Genomic DNA, 23,088 nt, shown 5'->3' on the forward strand with positions numbered 1-23,088 from the left:
GCATACAAACACACACACACACACACACACACACACACACACACACACACACACCCAAATATGCATGAACACAGACGTTCACATTTACAAAATTCTCATAGAAAGCAGACACAAAAACACAAGCACTCAGACAAACAGAAAAACAGACACATACCCACATATTTGCTTCTCAGGCAAATAAACAATAACAGAGACACATGTAAACAAGAAGTACAGCAGACTGATATAAATAATTACTGAAGAATGGAGAGATGCACGCATACTCACAGAGAAACAAACAAACAGCAATATTTCTAAACCAGATGAGAGATGGCACTGCTTTTTTTTCTGATACCAATAATGTAACCTTCAGTGTGGGTAACCTTGCAGTGCCAGATGTGATTCTGTAACAAGAGCATCTGGGCACAACCGTGAGAAATTTTGGAGTCAACATGGGCGGGAATGTAGACTTATTAGGAAGGAAGTAAACTGAGTGTGAAATTTCCAAACCCAGCTGAACACCTCATTTACTTACTCAAGGTAGGGATTGTGGTCCACTTGTCAACATTGGAGGGTAAACCATCAGCTAACATTAGCATTCCACTAGCTAGCGTTTTTGCTTGTGTCGTTAATTGTACAGACTATTTAACAATTTTACTAATTGTGCAGCGTGCCCTTGTTATCAGTGGATTTTGCCACAATCCAGTGCCAAAACTTTAACAAGTTGTCCCCAGGTTCTTTTTCACATCACTTATGAGCCACTATATATATATATATATATATATATATATATGCACGCACACACACACACACTTCAGGAATTCCAGTGTGGTACCGTGATAGGATGCCACCTGTGCCAGTCGTGAAATTTCCTCGCTATTAAATATTCCAGTCAACTGCCAGTGGTATTACAACAAAGTGGAAGCGATTGGGAACGACAGCAACTCAGCCACAAAGCGGTAGGCCACGTAAAGTAACAGAGCGACGTCAGCGGATGCTGAGGTGCATAGTGTGCAGAGGTTGCCAACTTTCTGCAGAGTCAATCAGAATAGACCTCCAAACTTCATGTGGCCTTCAGGTCAAGCTCAAGAACAGTGTGCAGAGAGCTTCATGGAATGGGTTTCCATGGCCAAGCAACTGCATCCAAGCCTTACATCACCAAGCGCAATGCAAAGCATTGAATGCAGTGGTGTAAAACACTGCCACTGGACTCTAGAGCACTGGAGATGTGTTCACCAGAGTGATGAATCACGCTTCTCCGTCTGGCAGTCCGATGGACGAGTCTGGATTTGGCGGTTCCCAGGAGAATGGTACTTGTCTGACTGCATTGTGCCAAGTGTAAAGTTTGGTGGAGGGGGGATTATGGTGTGGGCTGTTTTTCAGGAGTTGGGCTCAGCCCCTTCGTTCCAGTTTAAGGAGCTCTTTGCGGAAATAATTTGGGGATGGCCCCTTCCTGATCCAACATGACTGCTCACCAGTGCACAAAGCAAAGTCCATAAAGACATGGATGAACGAGTATGGTGTGGAAGAAACTGACTGGCCTGCACAGAGTCCTGACTTCAACCCAATAGAATACTTTTGGGATGGATTAGAGTGGAGACTGCGAGCCAGGCCTTCTCATCCAACATCAGTGTCTGACCTCACGAATGCACTTGATCAAAAAAAAAAAAAAAAAAAAGGTCAAAAATTCCCATAAATACACTCCTAAACCTTGTGGAAACACGCACACCATAAAAGCACACAGCATAAAAAACACAAAGCTGCCTGCTGATTTCTGAGGGATTGGAAAATCATGTCAAAATGAGTTATAACTGTTTCTAGTAAACAAAACCACACAAATTTCCACAAAACTGGAAATCTGGGAATCACACTCAAACAAATATCCAACAAAGCTGCAAGACAATACAAAGCATGACATCATGAAAAAAAAAAAAAACCCAGCCCTTTCCATTCAGTCAACTATCTCCAAAACAGCGTTTACAGTGCAACTACGTGCAAAATTAGACGACTAAAAATAAAAGTACAGTAATTCCTGAATAACATTAACCAGCTCCCTTTTGTTCTTATGTTAACATTAGACTACATGTGGCTTGTGTTAGCACATGATGACCTACTTTATTCTATCTTAGGCTGTGCTGCTAGCACTTTTGTGATATGTTTAGGCTTTTAGGTTCTGTTACAGAGGAAGACTGGTTTTCTTCTGATCCAGCATTTCTGGTATCAGCCCAGTAACAAGACTATCATGTCATCTTTATCTCCAACACTTCATTATGTAATCAGTTCTGACTCTACATCTCTCATGAGTGAGAGACAAAAGGGACAAAGGGTAAGAGGTGAAGAGAAAGAGAGACAGAGAGAGAGCAAGTGAGAGCGAGAAAGAGCAAGCATGAGCTGATCTGTCATTCCTAATTTTCACTTCTATGGCTGTGATGGCCTTTCCTTTCACTCTCTTTCCTTTTTACACACACTCCCCTTCACTCTCTCTGCATCTGATGTGGGTGAAAATGAGAATTCCCATCAGTACGCAATTGCATACTTAATCAGAGAGAGACCATCAGTGTCCTCTATACGCTTTAATGTTTGAGTGCACTGGATCAATGAGTGTGTGGAGATATTAGGCTCTTAGATCAAAGGGGCTGAATAAAAAAAAACTGGAAAAGGGTCTGAGAACCAGAGCTTGTTTCTCCTCAGAAAGTGTGTGTGTGGGTGGGTGTGTATGTGTGTGTGTGTCTGTCCCAGATAAAAAACTTTGATATTGGTGAATGTATAGATTATCTGAAAGCACTTAATCTCTGAACTCAAAGTCACAGTTGAGAATGTGATCTAAACCTAAAATATAGCTGCATGGCCTAAAAGCTATTCTAAAAGCTTCCGATGACTTTCTTTCTGGTCCAGTCTCACTGCTGTAATCCAGCACTGATGCATCAGTGAGAAAAACTGTCCTCAAGCAGCTCACTCCTTTTACACAACAGCAACAAAATACAACATCATTACAACCCTATTTCCAAAAATGTTGAATGTGCAGAATGTAAATAAAAATAGAATGCAATGACATGCAAATCAAGTAGACCATATATTTCAAGGAAAATACTACAAAGACAACATATCAAATGTTGAATTTTTTTTTTTTGCCCATTTTGAATTTGATGCCAACAACACATTCCAAGAAAGTTGGGATGGGGGTGTGTTTACCACTGTGTTGTATCACCTCTTCTTTTAACAACACTCTGTAAGCGTTTGGGAACTGTGGAGTCCAGTTGCTGTAGTTTGAAAGTGAAAAGTTTCCTGTTCTTGTTTGATCTTGTTTGTCAGCCGCTCAATAGTCTGGGGTCTCCCTTGATGTATTTTTCATTTCATAATGTGTAAAATGTTCTCAGCAAGTGACAGGTCTGGACTGCAGGCAGGCCAGTTTAGCACTTGGACTCTTTTAATATGGAGCCATACTGCTGTAATACATGCAGGATCTGGTTGGGCATTGTCTTGCTGCAAATAAGCAAAGCCTTCTCTGAAAAAGATGTCGTCTAGATAGCAGCATATGCTGCCAAAACATGTATCTATTGTTCAGCATAACTGTGCCTTCATAGATGTGCATATCACCTACGCCACGTGCACTATACCATGACGAATACTGGCTTTTGTCAGGCCACAGATAACTTTTCCACTTCACCTCAGTCCATTTTAAATGAGCTCAGGCACAGAGAAGGTGGCAACATTCCTGGATCCTGCTTATATAGTTTCTTCTTTGCGTTTTAGAGATTTAACTTGCATTTGTGGATGCAGCGATGAACTGTTTTCACAGACAATGTTTTTCCCAAAGTGTTCTTGAGCCCATGCAGTGATTTCTTCTAGAAAATAATGCAGTGCTGTCTCAGGGTCCAAAGATCATTGAGAGCAAATGCTAGTTTTTTGGCCTTGTCCCTTGTATACAGAGATTTCTTCAGACTCTCAGAACATTTCAGTGACATCTGACATGATGTACCACAGATGTTGAAAAACAAAAGTTTTTGCTATTTTACACTGAGAAATTTATGTTGGGTGGTGAACCTCTCCTAATCTTAACTTATGAAAGACTCAGCCTTTCTGGCACGCTCTTTTCGTACTCATCACATTACTGATCTGTTGCCAATTAACCACCAAGTGTTTTTTTTTTCCAGCTTTACACAACTTTACCGGTATTTTGTTGCCCCATCCCAAATTTTTTGGAATGTGTTGTTGGCATTAAATTCCAAATGGGCATATAGTTGTAAAAAAACAATACAATTTTTCATTTTCAACATTTGATAAGTTGTCTTTGTATTATTTCCAATGAAATACAGGGTTTAAATGATTTGCATACTGTTGCATTTTGTTTGTATTTACATTTTGCACAGCGCTCCAAGTTTTTTGGACAAGGGTTTGTAATATTAACAACCAACATTCAATAAATAATTTCAAACATTAACAATAATCACCAAAATAATTCAAGTAAACAGCAGCAATTCTGGGGCTCTAGAGTGGTGCAACCATCAGCCCCATCATCAGGAGACTGTGAGGTCGATACCCAGCCATGCTACAGCCATCAATGGCCAGGAGTACAAGAGAGCACATGGATAAGATGTCCTAGCAGCAAGCACAGAAATACATTTGAAAACATGTTTTAATATCAGAAAAAAAGACAAGAAAAATCAGCAGGTTTCGTGTTGGAGTACCTGAGGCTGCCTCTTCAGGTGAACTAAAACTCCAGCTAATGCCAGGCCCACACTACAGGATTTTAAAAATCAATGTTGTAAATATGAGACCACACATAATAACATATCCATTTTTTGTCCTTGATTACTGTTAGTCATTAAAGTCCTCACACTACACAATCTGTCATGAATTAAACACTGCAACACTTTCAGATTATCCACACAAACAAGAGTCCTGAAAAATGGTTCTGATTCTCATAACCTCGGAGGAGATTCTTGCAAACTGCTCCATCACAGGACTTCTCAAACTAACGTGACTACAGATCTAAGTAAACATGGTTGATGATGACCAGGCTGTTGGTATGCTGGTGTTGTGTGCTTTCTGCACAGAAAAAGACAAATGGAGAACAAAATGTGAACGAAGCCATGGCTGACTAGAAGGAGTCAACATGGCTCATACTACATTGTAAGCTTGAGGTGAATACACACACACACACACACACACACACACACACCTATATATATGGTATATAAGGTGAATACATATATATGTACATATACCGTTTGACTTCAAAACAACTTCCTTCGCACACAGTCACCAATTCAGCTCAGCTCGGCTCTCGCTGGTTTACGGTCTTTGCGGCATGATGTTAACACCGTGCTTCACACCAGCGAATCATTGTTCACCCCACACTACAGGATACTGAGACGTAATAACAACATGTTTAATATTTGCAACTCATAATCGGGGCAGCTGGACTGGACTGTTAGTGGAACGGAGGAGTAAAGATTGGATTATAGACACCACAGGATAATCTGGCAAGATCACTGTTTAAAATCATCGAGATATCAGGAGATTGGCCTCAAGACCAGCCTGATTATCCTGTAATGTAGGCCAGGCACATCCGATACAACACTGGAATTCCTCCATCTTCCTGTACTGAGTAAAACAAACATCTGAACAATGATCTCAATATTCACATTTGTAATAATGACGCCCCAAATGCTTAATTCAAGTACCTGTGCACATTTCTTACTTACACACTGAGTATTTTACAATGGCTTTGAATGTGCCAATCAGATTTTAGCACTGGAACTACCAGTTTCATAATACTCAATGAAGTACGTATATTTTTAGCTAAAATAAAATTCTCAGGTTAATTTCAAATGTATAAATAAAAAAACTTCATGTATTTTTTATTGCCTATATTTTACTACTGAATAGAAAAATTATGTTTATGTATTCAGTGCATTTTCTGTTTATGAACTGTCCCAAAATAATTGCAACACATTAAATTGAGGTGTAATCCAAGATTTCATAAGACACTGAATTGCTATCTAAAGTTCAGAGATATACTCCCTTGGGTCCATGTATCCATGTTGTTTTCAAACACTAGAAAAGGTAAACACTCCAATTCCAGGCTTCTGTATGGGTACCAACATACTCCATGTTCCTCTGCATAAGTTTCATACTGAGACTAAAGAGCTCTGAAAACACAGCCTCTTATACCAGAGTGAAATCATATGAATATACATGCACAAAACAGCCACTAAATAAAAAATGTACTCTCCATTTCCACTGCATCCCATTTGACCATGAACCAACATCAAAGAGTTTGTGTCTGTGTGTGTGTGTGCCGGTTACATATTTACTCTGCAAACACTCTGGCTCTGGTTGCTAGGACACCTGCTTGGAGCACGTGCTGAAGCATGACAGGGTGGGATGACCTTTGACCTTTCTGAATAAGACCTTTTCGACTCCAGCAGTAGCCAGGCTTTTCATGTCTCTGCCGCTTTTCTCTAACCCTTCACCTTGAACCTGTGACCCTGGCCCAGAGCCTGTGGAGAAGCTGCACATGTGTGTGTGCATGTGTGCTGGTCAAGACTAAAAGATGAACAGGGTCTGCAAAAACAACTCTGTGATCAGCCAGAACAAACACCACCACACACACAGGTCACTGTAACCTTACATAAGTTTATGTACCATGATAACACTGCAACCCATGGACCTAAACTAAAACAAAGAAAAAAAAAAAACAAACATTAATTGGTCTGTGTTTGAGCACACATGCATGTGAGTAGAGGTGGGTGATATAGGAAAAACATAACATCACAATACTTTCACAACACACAGCAAGCAGGGAGACCCAGGAATTTGGGGCTGCTAATTTTAAGCATTGCTGTCCAAAGAAAATCATGCATCTCTAAAACCATTTTACAGAAGAAGGCAAAATCATTAACGAATGATGCATACAAAAAAAAATGTTATTACAAGTGATTTGGAGCATTTCTATTGGCCCAATCACCATATGATTTTCACACGATATAAAGTGCAGATGCTGGGTTCGAATGATGTTGAAAAATAAAAACAATAAAAACGGAGATGCATGTTTTTCTTTGGACAGCAACAAAATATTTGGCATATAAGTGACATCATGCAAAGTGCCATGGCTATTTTTCCATTTCAATTTTTGATAATCTGTATCTACAATAGAACATTTCATAATGTACTATAGTGTGGTGAATTTACCAAAACAGTAAATTCACAGTAAGCAAAAACTTCTTCAATATAAGTTAATGTAAAGAGATTTTGGAGCAATAAAACATTGTTTAAAATATATATATTATATATATATATATATATATATATATATATATATATATATATATATATATATATATATATATATATATATATATAGAGTGTGCTTTCAGACAAATTACTACCATACAACTCTGCGTACACTTTTACTTTGGACGTGTCTGTGTTTAAACACATGGAAAGTCTAGAGAGAAGCAGTTTGGCTCATGTAAAATGCAGAATTCACCTTAAAGAGTGCATGACTACTGCAGGCTTTGGGAATAAAGAAAACAATGTAATATAATGTAGTTGCACTCAGAACAAAACCTCCTATTTTAATATTACAGACATAAATAAAAAAAAACTTCACCCTAATAAAATCACACTTATGCTCAAATTGTTATTTTTAAATTATTTGAGCAGTTGCAGTTAAAAAGTTATGAAGCCACAGATACATATACATGGATGCCATGTTAAGTTCTGCCAGTCATGTTGACAGTGCTGCCATCTAGGTTCAGTCAATACTGCTGCTGAACTGCAGTCAGTACAACTACAAAACGAGAGTTTAAGAAAGGTACCGTTAGCACCACAGTACTGCAATATAAATTTTTTCCAAGATTTCATCATAAACATCGAATACAATTAGTTGCGATGGCTCCTGCTTTAGACGCCAGCTACAAGCAGGTTGCTGAATAAACAGATCCAACACTCAGGCTCCTGAATACTGCTAAATCCAGCATGGTTAATTACCGAAAAGCTACTGCAATCAGCAACGTCACAGAACAAAACTAACTGAAAAACTCTTAACAGCTATTGAGTGGAAAATAAAGCTGGCTGTGGCTAAAACTGCACCTCCACAGACTCCTATGTCTCATTCATTGAGCTGCTTCCTTCTGTCTTAATGTTGTAGACAAAACATTAAGACATTAAAAAAAAGCAATAAAAAAATTATAACAAACAGCTGATAACAATACACTGACAAAAACAAAAGTTCATAACATTCACAGGCACAAACACAATATGTTTAAATTCAATGTTTACACACTGTGCTGCACTAAATCAAATCAAATTTCTACTTGTCTCTCAGTACAAGGTTTAATAAATGAAAGAATGACGTGTCTACTATGTACCAGCACAGACGCACACCAAACACAGTCATATATATTTCTGCTTAAACACACACACACACCTACACACACACACACACACACACACACACACACACATATTCACAGGCTGTTAGTTTATTGCACTGTAAAGACTTGGGGGCCTTGAACATTCCAGCAGCATGAATCTATAACAAAGCAATGGATACAGTAACACACATGCTTTTACAGTGCCTGTTTGCATCATCTTGGCTGGAGGCAAGGTCTGAACTGAGGCCCAGAAAACACACAGACCCCTATTAAACGCTGCCGGATCTGGATCTGCCCCACAGATCCTATTAAACGTTCAGGATCAGCTGAGTCAGCCAGCAACACACACACACACACACATACACACACCACCTGAATCCACTAAGGGATAAAATGAAAAACACATAGACACACAAACACACAAAGGTGAATAGGCACGTGTAAGTCTGAGCATCTGGAATCTCTTAACAGAGATACAAAGAGTCAGTATATGACTGAGACGAATACTGCATTCTGTGTATGTGTGTGTGTGTGTTTGCGTTTCTATGTGTTTTGAGGGGGTGTGGGGTCTTATGGTCAGTGTTTTGATAACCAGTAGGTCTGGGGGTCACCAGACAAGGTAATAATGACTGAATGAAACAAGAAACAGCAAAGAGCAGAGAGAAAGGGGGGACCGAGAGAGAAGACAAAGAACAAGCAGAGAGAGAGACAGAGAGAGAGAAAAAGAGAGAGAGGGGAGAGAGAGAGAGAGAGAGAGAGAGAGAGAGAGAGAGAGAGGGAGAGAGAGAGCTGGAATATAAACACAAACCACATGCAGCTGTTGTGCCCCTGCTTCAGCACGTGACTTTGTCTAAAACTCTCTCTCTCTCTCTCAAACATACACTTCTATGAGTTCAGGGAGTTTAAGCTTGAGTGTCTATATTTATGGAGGGTGTTTGCAAGTGTGTATTAGGGCTCCTGCTTTTGTGTCCAGTCTCATTCCCCAACACACACCCACATACACCATATGCCACACACACACACACACACACACACACGTTTCTGGAACAAATATGACAATGTGAGTCACCCTGAGAGTTCACTGGGCTGCCAGGAGTAAAAATAGACCAAACTACACCAGAGAAACAGTGTATACAACACTAAAGAACCACTTTAAACTGTGTAAGCTTTACATGAAGAACTGCTTTAATTCATGATAAAACACAAAAAAATGCACAGGTGGAGGTGTCTGATGTTGAGATATTCATGGATGAAGGGAGCAAGCAAACGAGTAATGCAAAGCACACACACCTAAAGTCAAACACAGACACAGATACAGACACACACTGCTAAAGCAGTGGCGCCTCTGTTGTGACTTCCTATTGGCTGAGAGGGCTGCAGAACCCTCCCACCGCAGACACCTATGGCTGAGAGGGCGTCGGCATGTCTAACCCACCCCCACTCCAATACTGCTCTGTTCCTAAAGTGGGAGAGAAAGAGAGGACGTGCGTAGGTCGATGTGTGGTTGAACTTTTTCCTTTAATTAGCCACCAACTTTAAAGGAACAGTCTGGTAAAATATCAAATACACACAATTTTTGACATGCTGCTTCATATAAGAATGGACAAACACATGATGCATAGCTAAAAACTCTTAGCAGCAACCTCAAAGCTTAAATTTGAAAAACATCTGCTACTTTTGTCCATTTTTATGAACATATCAATATATTAGCCACCCACTGGTTTAAGTGCATATAATCATTTTTAATTTTCTTGTTATACAATGTTAGAAACCAAATATACTACTTTATTTGACATTGTTAAACAACTTGAGTCTGAGGGAACTATGGGATCACTTAGACATGCAGTTTGACAGGGCTCCTCATTGTGGTACAAGCTTCAATTATGTTAGCTACATTAGCTTTGTAAATCAGATTTTTCTTATTTCTCATTAACCCTTTCCAACACATATACTTTAGTTATTGCCAAACTATGGGGTCACAGTGTCTTCTGTTGTTCTCAAACTACCACATACTTTCACATCTTGCTACTTAGTTCTGTCAAACACAAACATAAACTGAGCTCATTAGTGAGAGGCATTCCACAACCTTAACAGCCAACATGGTTTAGCTCCTTGGCTGCTGTAGCTCCTCCTGAAATCTACAAACTTGCAGTAGTGCTGTGAGGAGTAACAGCTGCTATTGTGTGCTGTGGCGTTGAAGCAGAAGAGAGGGGTTTGAACTTTAGCTGTGGGGGAGGGTGCTGTCTGGCCCTGCCAGTCATGTGAGTTCAAAAAGTCTTCAGAATTTCAAGAAAAAAAAGGGGAGAGTGCACGGAGAGGAAAAATCTGGTTGGACCATGACTATCTTGTCTGTATTCACAAATAACGATACTGATGTTCTCTCATGATTCAACATTTCTGCACAAGTATATCAACAACTGCTCAAAGGAAACTTAAGATGTTTTGCAACCAGTGAACTGGAGCAGGGGTGTCCAATCTTATCTGCAGAGGGCTGTTATGGCTGCAGGTTTTCATCCCAACAAAGCAGGACGTCACCTGATGAAATGTTTGAAGTCTAAGACCAACTAATTAAACAAGTGGAATCAGGTGTGCTCCAGCTTGTTTAGAGTGAAAACCTGCAATCATACTGTGGATGAGATTGGACAATCCTGTGTTAGTGTCTGTACTACAGCACAATTATTTTGTAATCATATCGGTATCGGCAGATGCTTGCTTTAAAAAATGATTGGCATTGGACAGATATTTGGATTTAACTAATATTTCGTCATGTATTGTACTCCAGAACAGCAGAATGTTAAGTCAAGTCAAGAGGCTTTTGCTGTCATTCCATCTATGTACAAGTACACAGTGGAGTGAAATTACATTCCTCCAAGGAACAACACGGTGCAACATGAAACAGAATAAGCAGCACAAAGTGCAACGTGCAAACAGAAGTGTGCAAAAAAAATTAGACTAGAAACAATACAATAAATATGATAAATAAAACGGACATTAGACACAGTAAACAGACAGGACAGTGCAGCACCATAACAGCACTCATTTCTGAGCATGAGGTAGGGTGGTGAAATAAGGTGCAAGGATTATTTAACATGCTGTGATCTGTGAATACGTGAGTACAGCAGTTCCTGAGGTAAGATATACACGGTACTTGAGTAAACAAATGGTAACACTGTATTAGCAGCAAGATCCAGATAGTGCAAAAGAGCATCAAAAGAGTGTGTGAGTGTAGAATGTGTGTGTAAGGGGGGGCTTTCAGTTGTTGTTTCAAGTTGTTGCAGAGTCTGGCAGTGATGGCATGGATGCTCCCGTACCTTTTGCCAGATGGAAGCTTTGAGAAAAGTCCATGTGAGGGATGGACAGGGTCGTCCACAATGCTGGTGGCTTTGCGGCTACAGCATATGGTGTAGATGTCCATGATGGAGGGGAGAGAGAGTCCGATGATCTTCTCAGCTGTCATCACTATACGCTGTAAGGCTTTGTGGTCGGATGTGGTGCAACTCCCAAGCCAGGCGATGATGCAGCTGCTCTCCACAGTCCCCCTGTAGAACATGGTGAGGATGGGAGGGGGGAGACGAGCCTTCTTCATACTCCGCAGGAAGCAGAGGCACTGCTGGGCTCTCTTGACTATGGAGTTGGTGTTGTGGGACCAGGTGAGGTTCTCTGTGATGTGGATCTTGGTGCTCCTGATGATTTCCACGGCAGAGCCAGTGATGTTCAGTGGGGGGTGGTCACCTTGCACTCTTCGGAAGTCAACAACCATCTCCTTAGCTTTGTCCACATTCAGAGACAGGTTGTTGGTTCTGCACCAGTCTATTAGCTGCTGCACCTCCTCTCTGTGTTTAGGCAGTGCTGGGATACTGTGGTAAAATTTTTGCATTTTACTCATTTTCTGCATTTATAACCCTATACAAACAAATATTTCAATCCTCTGTAATGCCAATCCAGGTGGATCTAGTACCAAGTACTATATCGGCACTGGCAAATACATATATTAAGATCCAATATCGGCATTTCTCATCAAAATGTTGTACAATTGTAAGTTTTGAATCTGAACCTGACCAATACAGACGTGATCAGTTGGGTCTAGACAGGTTTGTACAAATATTTCAAGCTCTACAGAGGATATCGCTGCCATCAGAACAAAACCTTGTATCTCCTTTTTTGTCATTTTTCAGTTTTTGACATAATGTAAAACTGCATTTTGACCTTTACATTGTGTGTAAATAGAATGGACCAAAAGAAATGGCCCAAAATTACTTTGAAAAAATTCTGGTTCCATTGAATTACATTAAAAAGTAATGTATGTTTTTTTTCCTTTTTTAGACTCATTACTGCTGTTGGTCTGATGGAGTGAGGGGAACCTAATGAAAACCCTATGGAGAGACCACACATCTCAAGACCCACCCAGGCTCCCCTGCAGCAGCGGCCTCTCTCTGGGCCGCGCTGTGGGTGGTGCAGGGAGGCACATGCTGGCACCACGGCAGCTGGTGTAGAGTAAAGGGCGAGAATTTATTAACTCAAATAGTCAGCGGTTTGATATGAGGCCACACACAACGAACATGCACGTACACAACACACTGCCACACAGTGGCCACTACAGCTGCAGAGAAGCATGACTGTGTGTGCGCGCGCAAGCATTCCCAAGAAACAAAGGAGGGAGGGTGTGTGTCAGCTGGAGATAGAGCAAGGCATCAAAGAAAAACGCTATCAGGAGAGGGAGAAGGAAAGAGCTCTAACACTGGATCCCCCAGTGCCAGCTGGATGAGGGTGGGGGGGGTGGGGGGAGAGTTTAGAGAGCTGGATGGAGCCCAGCTTTGTCTGCCTGTGCCTCCAGAGAGCTGCGTCTGGCACAGGCAGGGCAGCCTGCTCCTTTGGAGCACAGCCAGGCCACACGCGGGGGCTGCGCTCAAGAAAACCCCTGGCTGAAAGGGGATCACCAGGCCCGAGGCCATGCACACACACATAGACACTCACATACATGCATGCACGCACACACACACACACACACACACACACACACACACACACACACACTATATTTCTATATATAGTGTACACACACTGTATTTCTATATTTGTAGCCTATTTCCATTGACACCCATTACTGTCCGGGCCTCGCATGTGCACACACACACACATATACACAGAAACCCACATTTGCATCCCTGTCCTTGTGCAGTTTGCACTTCCATGCACTGAAATTTCACCCACCGAAAATTTCTGACCCCAAAAAACTTCAGCCAAAAATGGTCAAATCTAATGCTTCACAAATAATTCAGAATGAAAATAAGCAATAGTGATTAAAATGCTCCATTCACTCTACGGTGCTGGTAAGCAAAAACACTTTCAACAGCAGCAGTGTAGAGTCTGGGAACATCTGGCCCATACAAATCTAAAACAAGGCCACACACACACACACACACACACACACACACACACACACACACACTCAGGTACTCAATTATTGTCACGTGCACACACATGCACACAAACACACATCAAACATTTGTTACCTAGTAGCTGTCAATTAATTCACTCTCAGCACTATCCACACCTGAGGTAAAAAACTTTAAACTTTTTCCACATATTTGGACATACAGAACGCTGAGAATGCACTCTGAAGAAGTTGTAGACGCCTATGAGTCTGGGAAGTGGTTTGAGAAGCGCTTTCACAATACAACTCCATTTCCAAAAAGGTTGGGACACTGTGCAAAATGTAAATTCAAATGATATGCAAGTCATTTAAACATAATATTTCATTGAAAATAGTACAAAGACAATAAAACAAATTGAAACTGAGAAATTTTATTGTTTTGTGAAAAATATATGCCCATTTAGAATTTAATGTCAACAACACATTCTCAAAAAGTAGGGACACAGGCATGTTTACCACTGTGTCACATCACCTCTTCTTTTAACAACACTCTGTAAGCGTTTGGGAACTGTGGAGACAGTGCTGTAGTTTTGAAAGTGTAATGTTTTCGCATTCTTACCTAACATAATATTTCAACTGCTCAACAGTTCAGGGTGTCCTTTGTCATATTTTTCATTTCATAATGCACCAAATGTTTTTAGTGGTGACAGATCTAGACTGCAGGCAGGCCAGTTTAGCACCCAGACTCTTAATACAGAGCCATGCCATTGTAATAAATGCAGAATGTGGTTTAACATTATCTCGCTGAAATAAGCAAGGCCTTCCCTGAAAAAGACATTGTCTGGATGGCAAAATATGTATATATATTGTTCAGCATTAATGTTGCCTTCACAGATGTGCCAGGCACCCATGCCACGTGCACTAATGCACCCCTGTATCTTCATGAAGGATCTCTTGCCACTGTTAATGTCAAAGTGCATCTATCTAACCTTAGAACAAGACTGAACAAATTTGACCTTCATGGGAGGTGTGCCAGGAGGAATCAATTGCTGTGAAAAAGAACATCAGGGCAAGACATATGTAATATATAGGCAAAGTCAGGGAGTTTTGGTACAATGTGCTACATACAGCCGAATCACAGAATTTCACCACAGTACCAGATGCCATGTTTCACCTTGTTTGGTGAAAACTGAAGACAGCATTTGATCAGAAGAAAGTCATACCAGCTGCAAAGCATGATGGTGGAAATATTATGGTTTGGGGCTGCTTTGCTGCCTCAGGGCCAGGCTAACTTGCAGTCGTACTATCGACTATGAATTCTCTTTCATTTGAAATGGGCTGTACATGCAAGAAGCAGCTGTTTAGCTGATAAACAAATACGGATATGGTCAAAAATGTAAAAAAAAATTTCAGGGGGTGCACTTCCTACTGTGTTCATTCAAAAGATATTTCAAATACTGTTTTATTACAAACAAACTTCAGCACCTTGACTTAATGTTAACTGTAGTACAGGATATAACATCCTACAACTTCACCCAGTTGCTGGAAGATTCTAAGGTGGAACTGAATTTAGTGGTATCAGAGTGGTTGTGGTGACTCTTAGTGCTGGAAAAGTCCAGAGAGTCTATCCACTGCAGCAGTGTTACCTAGCTGAGTCTATATGAGTTCATTCTGAGTGTGTTCTTTCTTAAAGATGTTATGACAATTTGACTGACTTAATCAAAGGAATCCTCCAAAAAATGCCCGCTGCATTTTGAGCATACTCCTGATTAGCAAGAAGAACATTCTTTGTCTTTCCATGTACTTATTAAAATACTCTTAGACTAAAGCAAGTGTCTGATGTCCATGGTAATCACCAATGCAGGATTCTGGTTGAAAACAGTGGAGTGATTCCTATACAGAGATTCAGCACCTTTATTTAACATTACTCATCTCCAAACAAGGCATACTTAACATGTTTACCAATAGATTGGTCTATCAGGTATGGCCCACAAGCCCTATATCCCCCCAGGCCAATCTGAGTATTACAATATTGTACACCTGCCAAAACCGATTTTCATAGTGTTTTCATAAATCATACAGCCAGTTAGACATGCTAGGCAGCCATGTAATACCAAATTTAAATGACTTCACTATTTGCTCAACATGTGAAATTCCGGACTGTTTTTTATTTTTTTTGTAAATGACAAGATTGGCTTATCTGATTAACCTCCTTGATGATTTATCAACCTGTTACCGTTACTTTAATATTTTGCAGTGAAATCCTTTCATTTTTGATATGTGCATACCAAAGTGGTATACACTGCCTGTGTGATAGTGGCGTAACCAGAACACTTAAAAAGAATGAGAACAGGATCGGAACAATATTTGACATGCATTAAAGATTAAGGGACACATTATTAGCAGGAGCCAAATGCAGACATTTTTAGGAAGGCGATAACAGACTGAGCGACTGAAAGTGTAATCAACTGGCAAATTTCATTTCACACTACTAGATGTGTAGAAGTCTGGATATCAGAGTAAAGCAGCTCATGCAATTGCTCAACGCCCCCACCCCCTGAAGAAAAGAAACAGGCATTAGAATCATGTATGCACTGCCTTGATGTTTCAATCAGTCATAATTCCATATGCAACCCTGGCATGGGAGCATTGCCATTATTATCTGAGCTGTTGCTGGGGATTACATCATTACTCTGTATACTACAGCACTGGGAATAGGGGGCAAATCAGTGTTTACCAGTATGTGTGTGTCTGCGTGTGTGTATATGGACTTATGGTTTGTGCCGAGGCAAGTGACCTTTGTATTGAATAGACTAACCAAAAAAGATCATGTTACCCCATTTCCCCTTCTTTCCCTCTTTTTTCTCCCACACTCTCCTTCACTCTAGCTGTCTGTCTCTGTCAGGTGTTGGGTTACTCCAGGCTCCAGACAGAGGCAGTAATGTGGCCCTAACCCCCAGACACTCAGACATGAGGGGGGGAGAAGGGGGAAAGAAAGATACAGAGAATGAAATGCAGAGAGAGAGAAAGAGAAAAAGAAAGAGGGCACAGAAGGAGAGAAAGCAAGAAAAAAGAGTGAGAAAAGCAAGTGAGAAAGAAAAAAAAGTAAGAAATATAGAAAGTGGAAGAGTTAAAACAGGACAGGAGAAGAGAGAGAATAATAGAGGGACATTGTGAGTAAAATGAATTTAAGGACATCAGAAGAATCGCTCTGATGAACTAATTGTGTGTATGCACGCTGCAGGGATTTCTTGTAAGAGATGACGGAGAATCGGCATTTGTGGAAGTAAACTTTGCAGCAGAACACAACTCTGAAGAGTGTATTTACCTTCAGAACGACAGCATGATCTAAACAGAGTAGTTTTCTTTTAAAATGAGTCATGTGTACGTGAAAAAGCTGAAACAGTGAAACTGCATTTGTATAAGAGACAGAGAAAGAGAGCAGTAAACTGGATTTCAGACGGATTACATCACATGGCAAATGTCCAGTCACATTCTTTTAAATGTCATTTAAAGCCCCTCCCCCCACAGACCCTTACAAACTCAGTCCCTCCCCTATGACCCCAACAGCCTCACCCTCAGCAAACAAGGCTATTAACGATGAGGTCAACATAGTGAGGTCACCAGAGGAATAGTGCTGCTTCTGTAGTTTTAGATTCAGCCAAACAACTTAATTTGTCCCAACAAGCAATTCACGTCACAGAGAAACTACACAATAAATAAATATTTAAGGCAGACAACAAGTGATGAGCCCATATCTAAACTCCACACAAAGACCAGTGTAACATCCATCCATCCATCCATCCATCCATCCATCCATCCATTTTCTAAGCCGCTTCTCCGTCAGGGTCGCGGGCCAGTGTAACATCATTTTTGTAAATGATTTAATGCATCGTGATTTGACCTTTTTGGTATAATTCAGAGTCTTTTTTGTAAATACACAGAATACATAAGGGTGACCTGATTGAATTATACACTAGAGGAAAACAATAAAAAAAACGGGCATACCAATGTCTTTGGGTACTATTTTGCTTTACAATGCTCTGCATATACCTTTCAGCCAGGAATGTATTTACAATATATATGTTTTAGACCAAAACCTCCTCAAAACTATTGTAAAACAATGGCGGGCATCATATTTTAAACAATTCATGCAGCTTAAAGGGAAATAATATGCTTCAGATATCCGGTACCTATCACCACCACTATGAACAGCTCTGATTTGGTACGTTTCTCGAAATTTCACAAACTACTCCAAGTGACTATTTTTTACATCTTCTCTATTTATTTATGCAAAATTTGTGATAAAACGATGAAATATCTGAAAACAGCCAGTGAATGACCAAAATATAAGAAGACTCTTTAATGAATATTAGCAAATTAAAGTTGATTCCAACAGTCCAGAATTGATGCCTTCACTTTCAGACTGATGCACCTCAGTGCACTAGTGTGTTATGTATTATGAACCCATATTTAGTAGGCGGTTAAACAAGAAGAAAGAAGACGTTTCTCATAGTCTGTGATTGTGGTGTGTCTCTGATGCATACATCAACCACTCCACGCTTCATGCGTTACAAGCCTCTGAGACTGAGGGTCTAACTCTGGCAGGTGCACTCTGCCAACACTAAACCACACAAACAGTGCAGCAGCTGACAGGTGTAGTAACACACACAAACAACTATTTTTAACTTTGCTGATTGCATTCAGAAAATGCATTCCAACTTATTTTATCATCTGTCTCAGTCCTTTACAATGACAGGTATAAAACCACACCAATGGCAGATAACATCGTTCTAAAACTAAAGCTTTCCCTGAGAGCATGTCACTTCATTCTCATTACATGTTAAACAGGCTTGTTCATAATAATTCTCTCATACATGTTTAGCTGATTGGAGATGAAAGGATATAAATGGAGGACAACTTTCATACTTTGTATATACATTAGGAATTCCTTACATACAGAGAAATAACTGGAAAGTGCTGAGCTCTGCATTTCAAAACTGGAGATGACCAACTAAGGCATTAATTCATTTCAATCTGTCATTTTTTTTACTTAAAGTAAAACAATTAAATTGACATAATATCCTACCTATCCCACACATAATCGAACAGCCAAGACATGTTTGGTATTCGCATTTTGCATCTTTAATTTTTAATTGCGGCTATGAGCACTAAACACTAAAACTCTATTGTCACCAAAATATTTTCCATAAATACACCCCGAAAAAGTCTCTGAATCTGCTCAAACTGAATCCAGGCTTTCATTACGGTCATTCAGAAACGACATTGTGGTAAAGAGCACAGTATACCTTACTGTGAACTATAAAAAGAACAAAACTGTGTAGCCAAATGCAGCAGACTGCCTTTTTAGATAAGAGGATTACAACCCTTGTGCGCGTCACAGAGGCATACAGACGCTACAGATCTGCAATTTTTGTTGTTTCTTTTCATAAATAACTATTATTCTTGAATTTCTCTAAATAAAGATATATGCTTAAAAGTTAAAACATTCAATTTCCATTCCCATTGTCTGCATGGCTGGGAGTCAGATTTAGAGGAGGAATCCAACTTCTAGTGTTTGTCAGCAATTTTATCCTCACAGCTCCAAAGCTAAGCTAAGAAAACAATAGTTGGGCACCAAAATATGTACCTCATCTTATCAAAATGAGTGGAAAATTGTGTACAATTCATTTTCTGGTGAACCACTAATGTCATCCTTTAATATTATCATTGTTCTCTCACGTGATCCTGATGACAGGCTTATGTGCAAGCTTTAGGAAAGTGATGCCACTAGGTGACATAAAACAGCAAACAACAGCCTCAGGAATCAAACACGTAAAATAATGCTTTTAAGATATCAGAGAAGCTATCAAAAGTAGGAGCAAGATAAAGAGACTGTCAATCCACCAAGACTGTCCTAAGTACAATGTAACATATTGGTAATCTGACAAATGGCAAAACTTGTTTTTATTACAGGGAGTCACCATTGATAAGTCTCTCATTAAAGCGGAGTGCCAGTGAATTTCTGCACAATTATATTGTTGAGATGTTAAAGTCATTCAGTGTGGATTGATGTGAATGTAAAACACATTAAACAGTAGCAATGACATAAAAACAGGAGCAGTTTGAAAACAGACCCATGTAAATCTATATGGGAAATTAAACAGGAGGATGAAAGAGAGTGATGCTTGTAAGCTAAGAAAAAAATGAGCCACTTTCCATCACCAGTAAACCACTTGAGTATATTTTCAGAAAAAAGAGGGAATCGTTAATGCACAAAGACTCATCATTTTAACCAGTATTCACAGCACCTTTCTCCAGTAACCATCTTCAGCATGGCAGGTTACGTGGAAACACCACAGTGAAGTCTGCTTATGCTAGAGAAAAACATACTTGTCTTTCTAGTCAGAAACCAGTAGATACCTTTGTTCTTGCTATGGTTTGGCAGTTCTTACTACAAGTGAAAAAATTCCACATTAGCAGCCTGTTAATCACCTGTATTTAAAATAATAAAAAGGCCTTCATGGTGAAGCAGCCTCTTTGTGAAGTCCTGCCTTGTACTACTATAGAATGAACATATCAAGGCTGATTTAGAACACTTCCTGACATTTAAATTGTCCAACTCGATTGACAGCTATGAAAGATAGGAAGTTTTATCAGTCTTATCAGCAGTTAACGATACTTCCCATCTTTCATAATATGTATTACACGGCACTCAAAAAGAGGCATATTCAACCAAATTCACCATATTCATCTGAAATAGCAGCAGAGTAACAGAGTTGTGTTTCATAGACAATCACAACATGAACACACAATGTTAGTGTCGCTCTCAGAGTTCTTTAATGAACACACACCTTCACACAAACTGCTGACTTTAGCCTTGAGAGTGACATTAGAATAGTGCCAGCAGAACAACTGGCTTTACCACCCGAAGATACAGCGTGTACTCGACAAACGAGAATGACAGAATGCCAGAGAGGGAAACGACACACACTCATAGACTTCAGCTTCAGCTACTCCTAAACAAAGAGCCAGACATACAGTGACAAAGAGAGGCAAAAGGGATCTCAATGACAGATGAAGCAAGAGAGAGAGAGAGAGAGAGAGAGAGAGAGAGAGAGAGAGAGAGAGAGAGAGAGAGAGAGAGAGCGGCATAAGAGTGAGGGAATGTGAGAACACACAGATGAAAGGGAGATAATGCACGCAGACTGCCGTCTGTAATTTACACTCCTCCAATCAATTCTGTTTCTCCCAAAGTGCCAGACAGCAGACACACTTCACACATGCACTTTCTCCCTCAGTCTTCAAACCTCTTGCAGTTCTAATCTTCTCTTACCCCCTCTCTCTCTCTCTCTCTCGACTGTTCTTTACGGCTCAGTAGCCTGCTGCGGTATGAATATATAAGCACCAGGAGCTGCAATAAGGAAAGAAAAGCTCAGTAATGACCCACTGGAGTGCTCTAGACCTTCACGGTGCTGCAACTTAACCAAGCACTGGTGCACACATGCATCAGGACTGCTCGATTGAATATGAACCAGGTAAATATGATACAACTTTTTCTTTTCCTTTACCAATTCAAATATGAAAACTTTGAGTATAGCCCAATTACAATCTGATATTTCACATTATGTAAAGGGCTAAAATCATGGCAAAATGTTGTCACTGATTTGGAATAAAAAAAGTTTGATGTATGTAAACACAGTTAAAATTTCAAAATGTAATATTCACTCTCTGGTCCAAACAGTCCATTTATGGAAACTAAGATGCAAAAAGAGCCTGTTTTATGTTCACAGCATGTCACAAAACCAACTCATGTAATATATTTACGTATTCAGGCTACAGCTTTAGCCCCGGCCACTAAGTCATGAAAAGTTGTATGGAGTGTTTCAGCCCAAACTACTTTTTGAACTAGGTACAATACAAGACAACCAATCAGAACAGAGCTTGTTTACACACACACACACACGCATGCATGCACACACACGCATGCACACACACGCGCACACACACGCGCACACACACGCGCGCACACACGCGCGCACACACGCGCGCACACACACACAGAGTAATTCTAAGGTGGGGTCAGCAATCCAAATGTTAAGAAAAGCCATTTTGTCCGTTCAACAAAAATCAACCCACTTTTGGGAGTTAAAACATTTGATGTCCATTTTACTGTCTTGACTTTAAATATGTTTTAGCATGGGCTGATGTACAACTATAGGTTAAAAATATTACATAAACAAAAACGCAGACTTACTTTGCTCTGCTTTAAGCTTTAGCTCAGCTACAGCCACTTTTCTCACATCTCTGGCATAAACATTTCCAAAAAAGTGGAATAGTTTCCTGTAAAATGTCTCTTGGTGTTCAACTTTTTACAAGGCTGAAGTCGCTCTTCATTCATTAGCTTCTGCCAGTTTTCATTCCAGCAAAGCAGGAGCTCACCTGATCAGATGCTCAAGACTGAGACTAACTAATTAAAGTTTTATGCAGTTTTTACTGCATTTGTAACCCCATACAAAATGAATGTTATATTTCTCTCTAATGCTAACGCAGATGGATGTAGCCCCTACTGTTATGTATTATAAATATTTATGTATCCGAATCGGCAAATATATGCATTAAAAATACAGGATATCGGCATTAGCCCACAAGGATCATACTGATGTATCCCTGCACTAGTATTTTGTCCATATCGTTCAGCGCTATAACATGAACAAAACTCAGTAAAAAATATAAGCAAAACTGAAAAAAAAACCTCAGCAACACTGTTTTGCTGCATTGCTTTGGCAACAGCATGCTGCGTGGCCTCTGCAGACAGCAAGAGCTAAGGATGAGAGATGGATACTGCAGGACAACACCTCAACTTATTAAACTCCTTTATCCCTCTTTATCCCTCTCTCTCTCTCTCACTCTTTCTCTCTCCAACTCTAAGACAGACAGAAGCAGTCTTTCAAAACACATCCTTCACAAAGAACAAAGAGCAAATGAGTTGTCAGTCACTCAATTAGTGGTGCAGAGAGACAGAGAGGAAAAAAAAACAGACACTGTTCTTTGTCCCAGTCATCCTCTCACTTTCGCACATTTGGTCTGTCAGGTGAATGACAGACTCAACACTTCCAATGTACAATTTCAAGCATGCAATTCTCTTTCTCTCTCTCTCTCTCTCTCTCTCTCTCTCTCTCTCACATCCTCACCCCAACACATACGCCCCTTATTCTTAACTCTTGTGATTCATATTGAACATTCTGTCTCACCTGTCAGTCCTCTGTCAGAGTCTCTCTCTCTCTCTCTGCTTGCTCTGGTGCATTAAGAGAAGAAACAAGTGTAAGGAGGAGAAAGGGTGCACACTTC

General features: G+C 40.1%; 1 protein-coding gene across 3 annotated transcripts in view; it reads right to left on the reverse strand.

Moving 5' to 3' along the window:
- kdm6ba (lysine (K)-specific demethylase 6B, a) overlaps nucleotides 1-23,088 on the reverse strand; it is a 109,441-nt gene that overhangs the window by 55,383 nt on the left and 30,970 nt on the right. The window contains exon 3 of one of the 3 annotated variants that reach the window (XM_037544623.1): nucleotides 22,992-23,035. The exons of the other annotated variants lie outside the window; for them this stretch is intronic. The gene's annotated coding sequence lies outside the window, so the exon portion shown is untranslated. The remainder of the gene's footprint in view (nucleotides 1-22,991; nucleotides 23,036-23,088) is intronic. 3 annotated transcript variants of the gene reach the window in all.

This window comes from Pygocentrus nattereri, chromosome 2 (genome assembly GCF_015220715.1).
Source record: "Pygocentrus nattereri isolate fPygNat1 chromosome 2, fPygNat1.pri, whole genome shotgun sequence".
NCBI classification, from domain to species: Eukaryota; Metazoa; Chordata; class Actinopteri; order Characiformes; family Serrasalmidae; genus Pygocentrus; species Pygocentrus nattereri.